Here is a 20058-nt window from a genome sequence, read left to right on the forward strand (position 1 = left end):
CCGGCACAGGAACGTAACGTGCTAAAACCAAGCACCATCCACGGAGAAGTGTCACCAACTCCAGCTCGTCTGCCACCTTGGCTCAGCGCCACCTGCCCAGGGAAACTTCCAGGACCCAGGCCAGGCCGGGCGCCCTGTCCGTGCGCTCATCGTCGATCCCATTCCCTCCTCATGGCTTCCTAACAGGTGCAGCCTCACCCCACCCCCGTACTAACAGGAGGTGTGTCTGTCCACTGGACTGTGAGCCCCGTGAGGCTGGGGGCCCAGCCGGGGCTTTTGCTGCTTGCACCCCCGGGTAGCCCAGAGCCAGGGACAGGGCCCAGCGCCCCCCAGCTATCGCGCTGCCAGCCCTTCATCCCTCACGTCATTAAACACGATGAAATGTCAGCATACGTTCCAAGGACATTTGAGCAGGTCCTCGGAGTTCATTGCAGGGGAATCCACGTCCATGTGAGCACAGGTGCAAGGAGCCAGCTGGCTGTGCAGGTGTAATACTTGCAGGGGTGAGTCCCCAGGAGACCACTGTTGGGGTGGCCAGGGGTCTGGAGGGCGGAGGGTGGGGATTCTGGGAGGCGGCTCAGCACCTGGGCAGCGGCTCCGTGGTCTCGTGCCCTCACACCCTGGCGCTGGGCTTGTGCTTCCCTGGGGGCCCCAGGATTGGGGGGCACAGGGGCTGACACAGCTTTTCTAAGGCCAGAGCGCCCCCCGAAAGCACCCCCTGACTCAGCAGGAAGCCAGGGCTCTAGCTCTGAGTCCCCACGGGGATCGGGGTGCTCTCATCACTCTGTGTCTTGGTCTCCCAGCCTGGAAGGGGGGGCACCACGTCGCACGGAGGCTTCACCGAGGGTCCTTGGGTGTTATCTGCTCTGGATTGGTGTCTCGCCGGCTGGCACCCCTCCCCCCGGTCAGGAGCCTGTTTCTGCCCACTCCCACAGCCAGCGTGGTCGCCATCACCGCTGTACCTCCGCGGCTGTGCTGTGGGCACAGGGAGGCCCGTGAATCTCCGTGGGTTGAACAGAAAGGATGGCTTTCCGGTTTCCTCCGAGATCTAGCTTGCGTGGAGCCGGGACTCAATTCACATGTGGAAAGAGGAGTAAACAAACCTGTAAAGTGTTTGGGTCTCCGCGGAGGTGGGCGCTTGGCCAAACGCGGGCGTGGGACAGGGAGTCGGTGGTTCGCTTCCCCTGCGTGCGGCGCACAGGCTGCAGGCGGCGGGCCGGGAAGCACGTGCCCGGGCCGAGCAGATGAGGTGCTCGCCTGCCCGTCTTAGGAGCGGCTCACGACGGGTGAGAATTCTCGAAGGGAGATGACGTGGGGCGGAGTGACACGCGGCCACGGGGCCCCCTGTGTTCTTGGGGAATGTGTGATGTCACTCCAGCCGGCTCGCAGGCGGGGGGCGCAGGCGGGCTCTGCACCCCGCACACCCGGCACCTGGGCGGGCTTCCCGTGGCCGCCGTAACAAGGACCACAGAGCAGGAGGCTCAAAGCAGCAGAAATGTATTCTCAGCTCTGGAGCCCGAAGCCAGAAATCCAGTGTCACGGGGCTGCCTCCGGGGGCTCCGACGGACGAGCCGCTCCGGCTGCTGGGCGCTTGGCGTCCTGGCTCCCCCACGATCTCCCACCTCTGACTCACGTTCTCCCAGAGTCTCTGTGTCTCAGATCTCCCTCTGCTGACCTCTAGTGAGGACTCTGGTCCCTGGGTTTGGGACCCACCCTGAGTCTGGGACGATCTCCCCTAGAGACACTTAATTATATGGGCAAAGATCCTTTTTCCAAATAAAGTCCCGTTCATGGTTCTGGGGTCAGGACACGGGCACTTTTTGGGGCCACCGCCAGCCTCCCCTCCCCTCCAAGCTGGTCCTCTCCTGCCCTCCCGTCTGGGGTATCTCCAGACACAGATGGTGCATTCGCGTGTCCGTTGGCCCCAGGCATCGAGGAGGCCCAGCCAGGTGCCAGGCGTCGCGCATCGCTCTGCTTCACTGACTTGCCCGAGTCGGGGGTGGGATGTGTGGGAGGGTCCAGGGCACCGCGTGCATGGGGGATGCGTTGTGTGGGGGTACGGTCCCCTTCCCTCTGGGAGAGGCACCCATGGTGGGAGGGTGTTGAGCTGCCCAGGAGCCACGGTAAAAGGGGTTCCTGTGAGCCAGCGCCCTCTGAGACCTGCAGTGACCTGGCCACGCTGTGGGGCTGGTCGGGCTGGCCTGGAGCCACTGCCTGTCACGGGCGAAGCGGAGGGTGGGACGGACCTTCTCCCTGTCTGTCTCCTTCCCAGGGCTGTGGCCCTGGTGCTCTCCCTCCTGCCCACAGCCCGGAGGGTGTTGTTTCCCCTGGGCTTGGCCAGGACCTGGATGTGGACACAGGGGACACGTCAGCCCTGTTCCCATTTGTCACTACTCTCCTGCGCTGGGTGGGGAGATCCCCTCGCAGACACGCCTCCACCAGCACCTGCTCCTTTGGGCCAAGTGCCACTGCCTCTAGGGAACTTTTTAAAACCCAAATACCCACAGACAGGGAAAGGAGGGCGGCAGGGACCCGCACGCGGGAGTCTAGAACTCTGGGTTCTTGTCTTGGGGGCACCACGCCTTGCTCTCGAACCTCAGGATGCAAAGAAGTGTGGTGGCCTGTTTGGTTTCTCACTTGCAGACCAGGTGAGCTGCATGGGGTCACCTGCGACGGGGAGGGGACGCTGGCAGGGGAAGGAACCCTGCAGAACTCTGATGATGTGCACACACCGGGTTTCAGGGTGAGCCCCCAGCCAGGGATCCCAGTGATGGGGGGGCGGGGGGGGCTCCAGTGTGGGACCCGGGCCACATGGGGCCATGTTCTCCATGGAGAGCCTCCTGTCGTGCCCCATGGGCTCTCTTCGTGGTTTCTGGTCACTCGGGGACCGTCTCTGGCTGGGCAGGCACAGCAGATGTCCCCAGCCGCCCCAGGCTCCAGGAGAGGAGATGTAGAGCCTCGGCCAGACCCCTCCCTCTTTCCCTGGCCACCGTCGGCTTTCCCATGACCCCCAGGCAAGGGATCCAATCAGAGTTGGTCAGCATCCCCCTGCGGACAGTTCAGGAGGGGACACTCCGGGCACGAGGGGCGTGGGGCCAGGGGGTGTGTAGGGTGCCTTGCACGGTGACCTCTGGCCCACACGCAGGGCACAGGGCGGCTCTGCTGGCCGACCCCCCGACGGGCGGGCTGGAGGCCACACTTGCAGCGGGCGCCCGGCCAGGTGCGGGCTCTCCGAGTGGACGGTGCTGTTTACTGAAGGTCACACCTAACCACACGCGTGGGTGCGGCTGAGGTGAATGCAGTTTCCTGGAGGAGGATGAAGTCCCTTCCCTGTTCTCCCAGGCTCCGGGTGAGATGTCGGCATCCACGCAATCCAGCCTGTGCTCGGAGAAAGGAGCACCGAGGGGGTCTGTCGGGGGAATCGGGGCCCCGAGGCCCCTCCCGCCCTGGGCCCCAGTCAGAAGGTGCCCCGGCCATCGGGACTTACAGAGTAAGAGCAGGCTGCCTCCTGCCTCCTTCCTGGAGGGAGAGGACGAGAGAGGAGCAGAGGCGGCCTGCTGCCTGGGAGGGGCTCCGGTCCCATCCTGGCGCCCCTCCTCCAGGAAGGCTTCGGGCCTGGGTGGGAGGACCAGGTTGGCACAGGCGTCACCTCCTGCCCGGGCCAAGCTCTGCGTCTGTGCGGCACCAGGGCTCCAGGCCGAGGACCTGTCTGTGCATCTGCAGCCCGAGTTAGCCGGTGTCCCGGGACGCCCCAGCCCGCAGGGGTGGCAGGGCGGGGACCGCCAGCTGGAGAAAAAGCTGCCACACGGAACAGGCTTCCTGGGGCCGAGCGAGCTGGTCCTGACGGAAGGGGATGCTCCCCGAGGCCGCAGCAGCCCCGATGAGACCGATGGATCCGACCCGGGCTCTGACGCGCAGCTTTCAGCACCGCGAGGTCCCCGGGGTCGAGTCAACAACGCCCCCCGGGCTGGGAGGAAGTCCTGCGGCTGTGGGGTGTGGGTTCTCATCCCGCGGCACCCGCTGATCCTCTGCCACTTAATCGCCCAACGACGTGTCGGGCTGCCTCGCTCGCCAGGCAGGCTCAACATCTGGAAGCAATTACTGTGTCATCCTCCATGACGACAGGTGTCTGAGAAGTCGCAGGCGAGGTTGTGCGGTTATGCTCACCTGCCTGGGGAGCCACAGCCCGGCAGATGCAGGCAGGTGGGCGCCGGCCTCACCCCTGGCCCAGCGAGGCTCCGGCAGGGACAGCGGGTCTCTGGGGTGCAGGCCCCGCGGGCTGCTGACCGACCCGCGCCCCCGGACACGGGCAGCCTGGTGGAGGGTCACAGGCCCACTGAGCCTGGCAGGGGAACATGGTCCGGGAGGGCTTCCCGGCAGGGGACACCTAGGCTGAGATCCCCACCGCCCGTGGAGAACGAGCAGCCCCGAGGGATCCGGGGATTCTGGTTTGGGGCGCAGGCTGGCTGCTGGGGGAGCGGAATGAGGCGAGACCGTGGGACACGCGGGTGGGGGCATCACAGGGCGACAGGGGGCGTGGCCGGGCGATAGGGGGCGTGGCCAGGGCAGCAGGGGGCGTGGCCTGGCGGTAGAGGGCGTGGCCGAGGCGGTGCCGAGGCGGCAGGGGCGTGGCCAGGATGGGAGGGGCGTGGCCGAGCGGCGGGGGCGTGGCCAAGGCAGGCCCGCGGCTCCTCCCCCGAGCCCTGACCCTCCAGGCCGGAGCCCTCGGAATGCCTGCCCCGGCGCCGGCCCTGCTGACCCCAACCCGCACAGCCAGGCACCAGCCAGGCACGGGGCCTTCGTCCCATTTCACAGACAGCGAGGGGGGGCCCTGGAGGTTATGGCCGGGGGGTTGCAGCTTCCAATTTTGAGTCCAGGCCCACCCCCAGCACCATGGTCTCTGCAGGCAGCATACATTTGTCACCTGCACCCTGGGGACGGCTCACCTGGCACCTTACACCTGGTGAGTGGACACCAGGCACTAGGGTGCCAGAGGGCCCGCAGAGGCCGTGCACGCCTGCGCCCAGGTGCCCCGTGTCCCCGTGCCAAGCAGCTGCCTGGTCTGAGGCCCTCGGCCCTTCTGCCTTCTAGCGGAGTAGCTGGCTGACCCCCCCAGGGGACCGCGGCCAGAGCCCCCACCCCCGCCCCGCAGGCGCACTCACAGGCCGCCTCTGCCCGGCCCGCAGAGCCCGGGTGTCCCCCTCCGCAGGCCAGGTCCGCCGCTGCCCGGGACGACTTCTCCATAAATCTCTCAGAGAAACATGATCAATAAGCCGCAGAGCCCAACATGTGACCACAGAGCCGCTCCATTATTAAGTCTGTAATTGCCGAGAATTAATTTGCTAATTGCATGCAACTAATCTGAGTCCTTTTTGTTTTATATCAATTAACAGAGTAATTAAAAAAAAGCAATCTCCTTCATCGCTCCTCCCTGGCAGACTCAGCCTGCCGGAGCTAATGAGACGAGGCCACCCTCTCACCAACCTCATTAGTGGCTCTGCTCTCCGGCGGCACCTCCTGTGAACACGGTTACCTTTGCCGCGAGTCCTCGACGTGGGGTGGCTCTGCAGCCACAGGGCCAGGCGAGGCGGCTCCCCCGGACGGGGCAGCCCTCGGCCCTCGGACCTCCCTGGGACACCAGGCACGGCGCTGCGACGGTGGGTGGGTGCCCGGGGCCCCGAGGGGACTCCCCACCCTGCCCGGTGGGCCGCGTGGCCTTGCTTGTCCATGGCTCACAGCTCAGAGTGCTGGAGCAGCCTGCAGGGCCAGCTGACCATCCCGGACCCCGGCGACAGCGACAATCGGACGCTCCCGAGACGGAGCGAGGCCATCCGTGCCAGCCCCTCTGTCACCAGCCTGAAAAGCCACCTTGTCCACTGTTGGTGAGGCTGCTGGCCCCGGGGCAGCTGGAGGAGGAGGAGGACAGCACGGGGGAGGGTGTCCCTGGGCTCCTCCCTGCCTCTCCCACCTCCACCAAGGTGAGGAACTGGCACAAGCCGCAGAGGCCAGCGCCCTGGGCCAGCCTGCTGTGGGAACCCCAGGCACCCCTGGCAAGCTCTCACCTGCCCACCTCCCCTTCCTCCTCCTGATGGCACGAGGCCGGGGCGGGGGGCTGGCTGGGGAGACCCCCATGCAGGCTGCCTCGTCCAGTGCAGGAGGCCCTGTCCTCTGCAGGGACCCCACCCTCCTGCCTGGAGCCCGAGGGCCTGCGCGTCCCAGGACCTCCAGGTGCTGTCTCCTGCATGAGATGGTGAGATCGGAAGGGCCCACTGTCGCCGGCCCAGTCCCATGTCCTGTCTGAGCCCACCTCCCCTCCCACCAGACCCTCCTCCTGGTCCCCTGCCCTCACCCGGCTCAGGGTCTGGGGCTTGTCGTCAGGCCCTGGACTTCGCTGTGCTCGCCTGCAAACCCCAGTCCTGGGGAAGTTACTTTTCACCTCTGCACCTGTCTCCTGGGTGCCACAGGGACAGCCGGAGGACCGGCAAGGCGCCCACCCGACTCCTGCAGCCCTTGAGTCACTGGGGTCCTTGCCACGATGCGCCCCAGGCGACCAGGCAGTCGGGGGAATGTCCCAGCTGCCGGCAGGTGCTGTCCCCTCTCCCGAGGCCCCCCTAGCTCTCAAGGACACTAGGTCCTGGGGCAGCACTGCCCCCGCCCTCTCTGTCCCCACTACCATGGGGCAGGGGGCCTCCGGACACCATTGCAGCCAGAGACCTGAGGCTCTTTTGATGGGGTTTGTTTCGTGAACTCCTTTGAGAGACCCCAGCGGGGGGCCCGGCTGGCTCAGTTGTGAGACTGCACGACTCTTGATCTCAGGGTCATGAGTTTGAGCCCCACGTTGGGTATAGAGATTAAAAGTAACCTTTAAAAAGAAAAAAGAGACCCCAGGAGACTGCCCCCCCGTCAGTGGAACCCGCGTCTCTAGTGCCTGAAATGCAACCACTTGGGGTGGAGACGTGAGTCCCACCCCGTCCCCTGACACCTTGGCCAGGCGGTGGGTAGAGCTGTGGGCTCCGGTGGCCAGGGCAGGACCAGGCAGGAGCCGCCCTGCATCCCCCGGTTAGGGCCCCATGGGCCGGGTCCCTGGGCACAGACACCCCCCACGGCAGCCCAGGGGCCACCCCTTCTCCCTGAGGACGGTCCACGTGGTGCTCTCCCGAGCAGAGCCCACTCTGACTCCGAGGTGACTCGCCCTGTGTGTCTGAAGACGAGGCTGAGCCTGATGTCCGCGGTGCAGCTGGGGGCATCGGGGGACCCGGGGGCGGCCCCGGAACCTGCCGCTGGGAGCTCCCTTCCTTCCACGGGGCCGGCACAGCCGCTCCCTGAGGACAGGCCACGGGCTGTTCTGGGCCCTGCTGGCCTGTGTGTCCTTCGGGAAGCTCTCCCTTGGAAAGAAGGTCGACACACGTGTACACACATCTGCTCGCACACCGTCATGCGCACACACAAGTGGCTCGTCCTCTCCATCTGGCTGAAGGGCTGCTGGGCCTGGGCGCCACGGGGCGCAGCGGGGCGGGGGGGGGGGGCGGCCCTATCGTGGAGAGCTGCGCCGCCCACCTGGCGTCCCTGAAGCCGCGCGTGCAGGCTGAGCGCGCGGTAGCCCCGGTGCTTGTGCTCGTTTGCATTGAGGGATGCAACCAGGGCAGCTGGGGCAGCTGAGGGGGGACCCCGAAGTTCTGGGCCCCCAAGTGCTGACGGGAGCGCAGCGTCGCCGCCTGCACCTGCCTTCCTTGCACAAACAGCAGGTGAAGAAGGCAGAGACCCCGACACCGCACCCCCCAGGGCCCAGACGCAGAGCCAAAGCACACAGATCCCGTTTCCGTGAAGCCTGCTGCCCTCCTGGTCACCACCGGAGCCCCCCCCCCGCCAGTCCTCGAAGCGCCCCGTCGTCCGCAGGGGCCGGATTTGTCAGGGCAACTCCTGGAATCTGCCTCTTCTCTGGCTCAGGAAGCGGAGCCGTGGTGCCGGGAGCCGCGTCCAGGCCCCAGGCCGTTGGAACGTGATGTGCGCTTGGCTACGACCCTCTCGGGACCAACTGCCCATCAGGGGGCCTGGCTCACGGCCCCACGGACACGGACAGGGCGGCCCACCTGTGCACGTGGCCACATGCGGGCGGGCATGCACAGCTGTGTTCACACCCGTGTGCACGAGTGCAGTTGGCACGGTTAGCACCGGGGCAGGGAGCCCTCCTTTTGATAATGGGGCAGGAGCTGTTTTGATGTTTATGTAACGGAGGCGGCGCAGAACGGGGTGACCTGGAAGCACGTAGCGGTGTGGCCCAGATTTACCGCCGCCCCCCAGGAGTGGGCTGTGCTGGGAGAGCACGCTCACTCGCAGGACAGCGGGTGGACACTCCTGTCGTCCATCCCCGGAACGGCCCCCTGAGCACGCTCCACGAGCGCGGAGGGCCGGGGCAGGTCAGGTCCCACAGAGGCTGTCCTGGTGGAGGTGGCAGTCTGGCTGGATGCAGCCCCCAACCCCACCCCGCCACCCTTCGCCCCTGCTGGGCCCACTCCCTGGAACAGCCGAGAGGACCTGTCCCCCACCTCACCCCACCCCACCCCACCCCATGTGTCGCTCAAGAATGCACGTCTGCACAGATGCCTCATTGGCACATCTGGTCCAGACACATGGACGGTCATCTCGGCGCAGAGGCAACTGAGGGGGGCAGGGAGCGGGGTCCGCCCAACGCGGGGCCCATGGCTGCCGAAGCCTGCAGCAGGCCCGGGAGGAGCGCTCGGTGGTCCTCAGGCCCTGGGGTAGAGCAAGCCCCCAAGCCGGGGGCTGCACCCAGGCCTGGGAAGCCACCCGGCTCAGGAGCCCTCCCCCCGGACGGTCAGAAGCGGGGTTCACACTGGCCAGGGCCGGTGCCGGCTTGTGGATGGGCCTGGTTCTGCGTCTGCCCCTAGAGTCCCCCCAACCCCCGTGTCAAACACACACACACATGCTCAGGTACCACCCGGTGCCCAGGTTGGGGTGAAGCCCTGGGGGCTGGGCACTCCCGTCCTCCCAGTTCTGGGACCCTGGTCTGACTGAGGGCCCCCGGCCACAGCCCACCGTCCAAATGGGCTCTTTACTGACGGTTCTGCAGCTGGAATGGTCTCATCTTTCAATCTTTCAAAACAATCAGGATGTTTTCTGGCTTTGTTGGTTTTGTTTTTTAGAGAGAGAAAGAGCAAGAGAGCAAGAAAGAGCGAGCGAGAGCTCGTGTGCACGTGAGGGTGGGGGAGGTGCGGGGAGAGAGAATCCCAAGCAGGTTCCACACCCGGCGCGGAGCCCGACTCGGGGCTGAGCTCACGACCCTGAGATCATGACCTGAGCCAAAGCCAGGACTTGGAACCTTCGCTGACAGAGCCTCCCAGGGGCCCCCATTTTCTGGCTTTAGAATCAAAGTTTCCAAGTGCAAAAGGAAGGCAGAGATGGAAGCTTCTGGGGCCTTCCAGTGTCCTCGAAGTCCCTGGCCTGGGGACAGCTGCTCCACCCAGAAGTCCCCGGGTGCCCTCAGACCCGACTTTGAGCTCCGTCTTCACAGGGGGCCTGAGCGGAAGCCGACGGAGGACCCCCCCCCCCGCCGGGCGCTGGCTGGGGACCAGGCACACGAGCCGTCCACGCGGCCGGGGCTCCCGAGAATGCCTCCCCGTGGAGCAAAGCACCGAGCGTACCCACGAGGACACAGCGTGAGCTTACAACCACGGGGGTCCACACCTGGCTCTGAGGGTCAGCAGCCCAGCCTGGCCCCGGGGCCCCCGTCACGGCGTGGGCAGGTCTGCTTTCCCAGCCCCCGGGGAGGCCGTGCCCGCCTGTCCCGGCTCCTACAGACGCCGGGCCGCACAGCCCCTCCCTTGCTTCGCGCCCACCTCTGCTCCCTCGGCACATCCGGGCCGTCCTGCTCCCCTTCCCTTGCAGGGGCTCCTGTGGTCACGTCCAGCCATGGGTGGTCCAGGATCGCCTCTCATCTGAGGGTCCCTGATCAGCCCCTCCAGGGCCACGTGACCCTAATCACCCCCCTCTGGGGCCACGTGACCCTGATTGCCCCCCAGGCCCACATGTGGTCACATAGTCACGGGTTCTGGGGTTGGATGAGGAGGGGCTGTGGCCCTTCCTTCCAGCTCGTGTGACCCCAGCTGTACGCAGACACACTTCTCAGAAGGAAGGTGACAAACTCGCCAGGTCAGTTTCTGTCACCAACCCGGGACAAAGGGTCCGGCTGCTTGGCCCCAAGCTCAGTCCCTGCTCAGGTCTGTGCACACCCACTTCAGGGTGCCAGGGTGCCACACGTCTTGGTGTGGCCCCGACGGTGGCCTCAGGGTCCCAGCCTGGCCCGGAAGTTTTCGGGGCCACCCGCTGGTTCCCATCCGCCCTCTGCCCCTGCCGCAGGACCGGCCTCCCGGAGCCCACCCGCAGGTTGACTGGGGCAGGGGCCTGGCCGCTCCGCACACAGCAGGCCCTGCCCGTTGGGGCCGCCCGGTTAGCGCTGAAAATGGGCAGCGCCGGCAACGCCGGGGAGACCAGGGCGCGTCCCCGTCTCCGTGGTCCGCCAAATCCGGCGCAGGCGTCCTCACGGTACCGGCCTCTTGCGTCCCAGACCCGACTCGACCTTATCCTGTGTTAGCCGGTGCCCTGGGCCCGCTGGATCCTTCCCCGCAGAGCGTCCCCTCCAGAATCGGGATGGAAATGGGGCCAGCGCCTGCCCGCCTCGGCCCCCTCCCCACCCCGCGTCTTGGGCTCCACACTAGGGAATTGGTCTCTGCCGTCCCCAGCCCCGGGCCGTGTCACAAAGCCCGTGATGTGGGCAGGCAGCCCAGCACAGGCGCTCGGGGAGGGGGTGGCAGACCCTCTGGCGGGGAATCGGGCCTCCCTGGCTCTGGCAACACTCCGGGCCGGGACGACGCATCCACAAGGCCAGGAGGGGGCGGTGAGCACAGAGGGCAGACAGACGGATGGACAGTCAGTGCCTCAGCATCACAAATGCCTCTCTCAGCTGGGGGCCAAGGTCTCTGATGCAGCCCCAGGCGCCCTGGCCCCCCAGTACCTGCCCGCACCCTCTCCCCACAGGCCCGTCCCCACCTGCACGGGTCCCAGCTCCCAGCGGCTGTACCTCTGTGTCCCTCTGCCCCTGACACAGGGCGGGGGGCGGAGGCCTACCTGGGCTGGCAGGCCCTGCGCCCCGTCACATGCAACGCGGCCCCTGCTAAGGGAGCTGTGGCCTCCGGCCGCCCTGTCCCGCCACCTGCTCTGTCCAGACAAAGCCCATCAGCTCTGCCTGGCGTCTCCCGAGCTGCCTGCAGGTCCCTGCTCGAGCGCCTCAGGGAGTGGCCCCTCGGGGGGCACAGGCGGTCGGGGGCAGCAGGGAGGAGGTCCCCGTGGGGACTGCCAGGGGGCGGCCGCACGGAGAGGCCGTGGGCAGGGGGCTGCGGGGATGGAGGCTGCGGCCGCGAAGCAGAGCTGAGTCAAGGGGCAGATGGAACGATGTGGGCAGGGGGTCACGGGGGCCGTCCTGGCGGGGAGGTCCACGGGCGCCCGGGGTGGGGCAGGGATCTGGGAGCGGCCAGGAATGCCCAGCGAGATTACGGGGCTGCGTGAGGAGCACACAGACCCGGGACGCCCGGGAGCAGGAGCGCCGGCAGCCGGCAGCCGCGTGGGAAGCCGTGTGGGAGGAAGCCCGGGCTCGCTGGGCTCGTCAGGTTTGGGCAACACACGTGCTGCCGCAGCGGCCATCCCCCCTGGTGGCTCTCGGCGGCTGTGCCTGCGCCGCGAGCTCCCCGCACCTGCGTCAGATGGGCCTGCGGGCGGCGGAGACAGATTCGGGGTGCCCCCCCGGGAGAGTGCAAACAGGTGGGCCTCGGGCCGCGGCGTGGCCCCGCTACGGGAGGGCTCGGGGGCACGCGCACCTGCACAGCGGACTGGCGGTTCTCGCCTGCGGGGCCAGGGGGTGTCTCGAGTTAGCCTGGCCAAGCTGGCCCCACCGATCCCCCGCCGGCGGCACACAGGGCTGGCGGTAGCGGTCACTGTCAGCAGCCGCCCGCCCGCCGCGGGTCCAGCCTCGCCCTGGACGGGGGCTCCCCCCTCGACACGTAAGTCCTGTGAATCACGGCCCCGCGGCCCCGGATGGGAAACGAAGTTCTCCGAGATGAAGGAGCTTCAGGCATCGCCCTCTGCAGCCTTAATGCTGGGGGAGTTGGTTTTGCATTGAGTGGACGTGGGCTACGGTCCGGAGAATGGGACGAAGGGGACGCGGCCTGACGGAGAAGGAGACAGGAAAGAGCCCCTTGTACGCTGGAGGGATCGGGGCACTGGCCTTTTAAATACCTCCCCCCTCCCTCCCTCCCTATCTACCTCCCCCTTACCTCCCTCCCTGCCTCCCTCCCTCCCTATAGCGTGGTCTCTCTCTCTCTCTCTCTCTCTCTCTCTGTAGGCTCCGCGGAGGCCAGCTCGGGGATGGCACTCACGACCCTGAGATCACGACCTAAGCCAAAATCAAGAGTTGGCTGCTTGACCGAGGGAGCCACTCGGGCGCCCCCATCCCTTTCTAGATGTAGGTGAAGGAGGGCAGAGCCCCACCGCTCCCTGAGCGCAGGGCTGGCCTCCGCATCTTCTCCCCCGCAGATCTCATGGGGGGTGGGGGGGGAGCTCCAGGGTTGTCGCAGCCTTGGATGAAGTGATCGAGCAGCAAAACATGACTAGCGCCTGCCCAGAGCCGGAGCATCCGAGCCATCAGGGCTCCTCTCCTTCACAGACGGGGCAAGTGCACCCCCCGGGCCACAGGCAGGTGAGGTGGGCCCGACCCCTCACCTGCTCCAGGGCCATCAGCCAGCAGAGACCCGGAGACCATTTCTGCCCAACCTCCCGGAGGCACCGCGTAGGGCTTCCATCCCGGGGAGCTGCGTGGGCGCGGGCGGCCGAGCCTTGGAGGAAGCCATGAGGACGCAGACGCGTGGCCAGCACAGCCCAGATGCCCCCCAGATGCGACAGCCCGGCCCCATATCCCCGCTTGGAGCGGACACAGATCCGCGGTGGCACAGGGGACTTCGGGGCCCTGACACCCGTGTGCCCCCACAGTGACGCAGGTGTCACGTGACACAGGACGGCCGGCCCTGACGGAGACGCCGCGCTTCTGTGGGTAACCCCGCGTGGGTGTCGCTCATCGCCCGGGGCAACGTGACTCACGGGGCGGCGGGAGCTACGGGGGGCGGCGTGGGGTCCCGCTCGGCCGGGAGCTGCTGGTGGGGAGCAGAGCACCAGACAGGCTGGGCCCGCGTGGGCGCCGCGCTCGCTTCTGCGCCACCGTAACAACATTACTCCCAGCAGCAGACCGCGCTCCTGCGTGTCGGCCGCTGTCACTGCCTCACAAAAATCCGAGAAACTAGCAAATCTTCCGCCTTCGAGATCACAAGTCCACAGCCGAGGGTCCAGCTGCCGTCGGCCCAGGAGCCTCGGGCTCGCACCCGGCAGGAGGCGGCTCTGGGTCCCCGCGTCTTCCTCCCCGAGACCTCGCGGCGTGCTGAGCCCGCAGAGAGCCTCCCGCAGGGCGAAGGTGGGCTCCTGCTCTGCTCACCGTGTACCATGGAATGTCCCGGCGCACACGAGGGTGTACAAGTATCTGCTTTCTTTTTTTTCTTTTAAATTTTATTTACTTATTCAGGAAAGACCCAGAGAGAGAGGCCAAGACCGAGGCAGAGAGAGAAGCAGGCTCCATGCAGGGAGCCCGACGCAGAGCTCGATCCCGGGACCTCAGGGTCACGGCCTGGGCCGGAGGCAGGTGCTCACCTGCTGAGCCCCCCGGGGGCCCCTGAAGTACATGCTTCTAAGTAAGTACGAGTCAAACACCCGGGACTAGATTGTGGCCCTCCCTCCACACAGAACCTCCACCTGTTTTAACCATTACTCCCCACTTTCTTTTTTCCCGTCAACTGAAAAAATGTGGTAAAATACACATAACACATGATTGACATCTTAGCCATTTTTAAGCACACGGTGCAGTGACATCACCACGTGGTGCACGGCGTCCGCCCACCCATCTCTGGAACCTTCCCACCTTCCCCAACTGGCGCACTGGGCCCAGGAAACACGGACGCCCCCCGCCAGGCCCGACGCCCACCATCCACTCCGTCCCCATGAATGTGACATTAGGCCCTCGTGTGAGTGGACTCGGGCAGGGTCTGTCCCTGAGCCTGGCCGGTCCCACTGCGCAGGACGTCGTCGGGTCCACCCAGGTGGTGGCAGGTGTCAGACGCCTCCCTGGGGCTGGGTTGTCCACCCTCTGCTGACGGACACCTGCTCCGCGTCCTGCTCACCGTGAGCGATGCTGCGGTCGACCGCGTGTGACACACCGCCTCACGTTCTTGGGGACGTGCGCCCGGAAGCGGAGCAGCTGGATCCCCACTTCCCTTTAGCGGCTCCCGAAATAAGTGCCGCCCGCCTGACCTCCCTCCAAGGAGAACCGCTTTGCCCGCGAGTCTGGGACGGACTCCTTCCCCGAGCACTGTCTGAGGTCCCTTCCCGCGGGCGGGGGTGACGGCGCCCCTACCCCACGGTGTGCGCTGCCCGACGAGCCGCCGGCGGACCCCTGGGTAGCCTCCAGGGCTGCCCGCGTGCTCTGCACCCCTCGGGAGCCCGCACCACCCCGCGACTCGGTGGGCCGGGGCCCACACCTGCGCTGCCCGCGGGGGGACGTGCAGCCACGTCTGTGGGTCCCTCCGTGCTCTCGTGGACTCGGCGCGGCTCAGGGCTCAGCGGGCGCCCGCCTCGCGCGCTGGCTCTCACCTCTCCCACGGGCGTGCGCGTGACCGTGTCTCGGCTGCGCGGTGTCTTCCGAAGCACGGGGCCGTTTTAAGTCGATGATGTCGTCAACCTTGTCACGGGCGGCTGGTGCTCTCGGGGCTCATGTTTACGGAAGCTTTTCCTACCGCGGGGTCGTTCAGACGGTCCCCTGCACGGTCCCTGGATGTCTCCTCACGCAGGCCTCGCGTCCACCCGGCCTGGTCGCTGTGCGAGGCGGAGACAAATTTAACTTCTGCGTGGGCCTCTGTGCCAGCGAAGCCGAGCTTCCCTCAGCGAGCTGCGGGGCCAGCTCCCCGGACCACACGCGCGGCGTCCCGGGCCCGTGCAGGACCCGCCCTCTCACGCCTCACCCTGTCCTGCTCCCTGCACCTGCGCCTGCCGCTCCACCCCCGGCAGGGAGAAGGTTCTAGAGACGGTGCCCCTGTCGGCTCCGCACGTACATCTGCCCCACTCTGGGCTTTCTGTTCCCATCGTCCGTTTCCGAAGCCGCTGGTGAAGTCGGTCTCTCCGTCCCCGTGTTGTCAGCTTCCCCGCCCCCGGGATGTTGTCGGCGTGGATCTGAATCTACAGATAATCTAGGGAAACCGTCACCTTTGCGATGGCGTCCCGTCCACTCCGGGCCGACGGCGTGGCCGCGTGCACATGGGCATCGGAATTCCTCAGGTTGGGCTACAGCGTCCCCATCACTGGATTCCACTCCTTGTATTCATTCTTTCTCTTTAATATTTTATTTATGCATTTATCCATGAGACACAGCGAGAGGCAGAGACCCAGGCAGAGGGAGAAGCAGGCTCCCTGCGGGGACCCTGATGCGGGACTCAATCCCGGGACCCGGGGGTCACACCCTGGGCCCAAGGCACCAACGCTGAGCCCCCGGCGGCCCCTCCTTGTATCTATTCTGATGTGGCTCCTGCTTCGATGTTCACTGTGATGCGGTTTCTGGTGTTTGTCTTCCTTTCTGCCGTCAGGACCTGAAACGGTGGGTTCAGTCTTGCGCCCGGGAACCTCCCACATCCGCCCTCGTGCTGACCATGTGCCTCCGCGCTCGGTGCCCCGCCTGCGAGGTCAGGCCTGTCTGGTCTCCGGCGCCGGCCCCCCGTGTCCTGTGAGCCCCGGCGCCCCTCCCCACGGCGCCACCCGTCGTCAGGTTGACCAGATTTCCTTCTCTCCCGGATTAGCTCTAAGGCTTCGAAGTTACCTTTGGCGCCATCACGTCTTTTCTGTGTCCATGAAGAGAAGACGGTCCCGCGTGGCGCTGTGTGACCTCACGATGCCACTGACCCCAGGACCCTTGAGATCCCTGCCCCTTGCTGCCATGGCCTGCCCAACAGAGCCCCCCACCCCGCCCCCGGGGCCCCAGTAGGGGCTCGAACCCCTGGCGCGGGGAGGCCGTCACCCCGGGCCCGTCCAGAGCGCCCGCTCCCCCGGCGCACGGCGCGCCTCTTCCCTGGCGGGCGGTTATTACTGTCCTGCCACGTGACATCATAATAGGCTGCTGTCCCGGAACACAAAAGCCCTCGGAGACGGTGAGGAGACACGTCCTATTTATGCCGTCACCGACGAGACAGCAGTGGGGACGGGGGGAGAGTCAACATCTGTACCCCGGGAATAACAATGACCTTGTTCTCTCTTCTATCTCTGAAGTCTGCTTAAATCACGCCCTGCGTGCGCGCGGGCAAGAGTGGATTCCTACAAACCCAGGGAAATGCAAAGCGAGGACCCCCCCACCCCCGCCGGGGCAGCTCTCGGTCCCGCCCCCCAGGGCTCCGGAGTCTGCTCCTGGCTCAGGTCCTCTCAGGGACCCTGGACGGGGCGTCAAGACCCCACGCGGACCAGACGCAGGACGTTGGGGACAGCTCGAGCCCCCCCCCCGGAGACCAACGAGGGGCACCGCGCAAACCAGGATGTGCCAGGATGTGCCAGGATCACACAGCCCCAGGCTGGGGTCTCTGCACGCTTGATATTTTCACCACAATTTTGAACAAAATAAACCTAAGGGTTGCTTTACTCCCACAAAACACGAAGAGGCCACACAGAGGAATAAACCAGGGAGCTCAGCCCGACGCCGCTCGCCGGGCCTGCCCTGCCCCTGGCGGTGTCCCGCGCTGGGTGCCCGCAGGCCCTCCCCGGGGTGACGGCATTGCTTCCCGCTGAAGACGGCGCTTCTCATTCCCGCCCGAAGAAGCAACCCGCACCACGCAGGGGATTTCTCTGACCAAGAAAGAGAAACAAAAGGAGCAGCGGGCGGGGGCGGCACCGGGGGCTCAGCCTGTGACCGGCAACCGCGCCCTGTCCCAGCAGGTGCCACCCGGGGTGCTGGGGATGCCCAGAGTCATGGGAGCCGAGGGGCCCCGGACCCGAGCCTGCCGGAGGCCGCCGGGCAATGCCCACGCGTGCTGAGCAGCGACCCCCGCTTAAAGATGCACCTGGTACTTAGGCCTAATTTATTCTCTTTATTAAAAATGATATCAAACAATATTTCATTCTGCCCTGGGACCCCTGGGTGGCTTAGCGGTTTGGCGCCTGCCTTTGGCCCAGGGCGCGATCCTGGAGACCCGGGATCGGGTCCCACGTCGGGCTCCCGGTGCATGGGGCCTGCTTCTCCCTCTGCCTGGGTCTCTGCCTCTCTCTCTCCTTGTGTGTCTCGTGTATAAATAAATAAAATCTTTTAAAATATATATATATATATTTCATTCTGCCCTTTGGTGGAGACAAAAGGTTCATGAGCCTGCCGCGTGGCCAGGGGTATGCACGTTACTCACGCCCGTGCAGGGCCTGTGTGTCCGCCCTCCAAGGAACGCTCAGGGGTGTGTGAGCCCCGCCCCTCAGCTCCCCCGGAAGACCCCAGCAGCCCGGTGTCGGCGCCGCCGTGTCTGTTATACTTGGGGTGTCAGCCCCAGCCCTCGGGGGCCAACAGGAAGGCAGAGGTGCTCACTGCAGCAGGTGCACACACACAGTTGTGTACATGCGAGTATTTGCACACACACATGCACCCAACACACACGCATGCACACAGGGCCGAGCACATGCACACTCCAAACACCCACACGCACACGCGCACATACGTAGGCACAGACATGCTCCACTATGTGCCTGCCTTCAGATACACGTGCATGTGTAGCCGTGTGCAGAGGCACACCAACACACATGCACGTGTGTGTGCACAGCCCAGGCGTGTGACTGGAGCCAGCAGCCCCAGGTGACCACACTCCCTGTGTCACTTAGCACATGGCCCTCCTGGTTTCTCCTGGTCCCGCGAGGCCTTCACCCCCAGGACGTTAGGTCGGGAAGGGGGCCTTCGCTGATGTAAGGGGTTTGGAGTCGAAGGCTCAGAGAGGGTGGAACAACTGCCTGAGGTCGCAGAGCGAGTGAGCGAGGCACGGAAGGATTGACCTGGGTCTCGCTGGGGGGCGTCAGCACCAGGGACCTGGCCTGTCTCACCCCCAGGGGAGGGGCATGCCCTGCAACGCCCCACATCAGGGGCCGGCCGCCTCCAGGACTGGACATCATGGTCCGGCCCAGCAACGGGGACAGGCCATCAAGGGTCTTGGAAGTGCCCAGACGCGCAAGGCACCCAGCAACGAGAACCCACCCCCGTGGGGACAGGACAGCTCTCTCCGGAGCTACATGCACGACCGACATGCGGGCACCGTGCTCCAAGTCCCAGGCGGGGCGGTAGGTGCCAGGCACCCAGTGTCTGTCTCTGCGGAAGGGAAGCCAGGCAGCGTCCCCCTCTTCTCTGGACACAGGGATCCCAACAGGCGCAGAACCTGCCCCCCACACGGGACCACCTCCACGGAAGCTTGAGTGCACGGTGCAGTTGGGCACACGGTGCCGAGGCTGCCACCCAGCCTTGCCCCCTTGCCGTGGCCCCTGGCAACGTCCCCAGAGGGGACTGGCCCAAGGAGTAACCAGGGCCCACCCTGGGAAGCCACAGCCACGCCTGGCAGTTCCCGACCTCGATGTGATTCAAGGCTCCCTCCTGCTCGGGCTAGTGCAGTAGACAGTCGGGGCCAGAGTGTCACCAAACTTCCCAACGCCTCCGCGTGACCACACGTCGCATCACTCGCTCCCAGCAATGCAGAGCCCGGTGGAAAGGCCCCAACCCTGGCGCCCCTCGTCCCCTGCGGCCCCTTCTCCCGGGGACAGTGTGGCTCCTGGGTGGGAGTCCCTCTTATTCCAGCCCGCATGGCCATTGCCAGACACTGACGAGGACCCAACCCCCGAGGGGGCTGCTCAGGAACCAGCCGAGGGGTGATCAACGGGGAGCCCCGAAAGCTCGCAGCCCAGAGAGGCCGGGTGGGGGCCACCAGGCTGACTGTGTGGCCGGCAGCGGAGGCGCCTCTGCTTCGGAGGCCGACACGCCCCCTCCCCGGCGGCGGCCCCGCTGTGCGCCCCTGTCCCGGCCGCCCGATGCCACGGTGAGGCTCGGCGGCACCATCTCTTTCCTGACACAGGGACACCAGGCTGACAACAGCGTGTGGGGCCGACCCTGGAGCCTCTGACCCCTTTACGACCCCCCAAAGGCAGCGGATCTTCTTCCCAGGAAGGGCCCGCAGAGGCAGCCCCTCGCCAAGTGCCCGCGGGAGGGGGAGGAGGCTGGGCTGGGGGTCCTGGGCCGCCGACCCCCCTTGGATGCCTGGGCCGCAGGCCGTGCTCCCTCTGCTGGACTGTGAGAGGAGGGAGCGGGACTCTGGGGAGAACCCTGGGTGGACGGGCCAGGGGCACGGGGCTGGGGAGGGGCGAGGGGCGGGCCGGGCCGAGGGCGCCACCGTCCTGGAGGCCAGGCACCTGGCGGATGAGGACGTGGACCGGGGAGGCGCACTTTAATTAGGTTAGTAGCTGCTGGCCGAGTCAATCTTTTGGAAAAATCATTATCCGAGTTCAAGGTCAGTGGCACTGGGTCACCTAATTGATTCTGAACTTGGTGATTTGGGATTCGAGGGGAAGTTTCGTTCCTTCCTGACTGAGCATGTCTCGTCCAGAGGTGACGTCCCCCGATGGGGGCCCTGGAATCTCCGCTGACACCCTCCCCCCGGGTTACAGGCGCGGAGCACCCCCCCGCCCCGCCGCCACCCCCGGGACTTGTCCGATGGTAGAGGCGCCCGCCAGCAGCTGCCACGAAGGCTGAGGGGGACCAGGCTGGAGGTCTCAGCCCACACGTGACGCCAGCCCAGCGGATGCAAGACACAGCTTGTCAGGGGTCCGCCAGGCGGTGGGCATCCCGCACATCCACCTCCTTTCGGGCCATTAAAGAAAACGCATTAAGGGATCCCT

The 20058-nt window shown here is 66.1% G+C and overlaps 2 long non-coding RNA genes across 3 annotated transcripts; one reads left to right on the forward strand and one right to left on the reverse strand.

Moving 5' to 3' along the window:
- Positions 1–11719: 11719 nt before the first annotated feature.
- Positions 11720–14558, forward strand: LOC144298696 (uncharacterized). The gene is made up of 3 exons (XR_013365630.1): positions 11720–12271; positions 12416–13808; positions 14193–14558. It is a non-coding gene; the product is annotated as an uncharacterized LOC144298696 (long non-coding RNA).
- Positions 14559–14970: 412 nt separating this feature from the next.
- LOC144298694 (uncharacterized) lies at positions 14971–17351 on the reverse strand. Of its 2 annotated transcripts, XR_013365628.1 has the most exons (3): positions 15980–16237; positions 15373–15752; positions 14971–14985 (listed from the first exon to the last, which is right to left on the reverse strand). It is a non-coding gene; the product is annotated as an uncharacterized LOC144298694 (long non-coding RNA). The 2 variants fall into 2 exon arrangements; XR_013365627.1 differs by lacking the exon at positions 14971–14985 and having other exon boundaries at positions 15482–15752; positions 15980–17351.
- Between the last annotated feature and the right edge of the window lie 2707 nt (positions 17352–20058).

Source organism: Canis aureus, chromosome 26 (assembly GCF_053574225.1).
Source record: "Canis aureus isolate CA01 chromosome 26, VMU_Caureus_v.1.0, whole genome shotgun sequence".
Classification (NCBI taxonomy): Eukaryota; Metazoa; Chordata; class Mammalia; order Carnivora; family Canidae; genus Canis; species Canis aureus.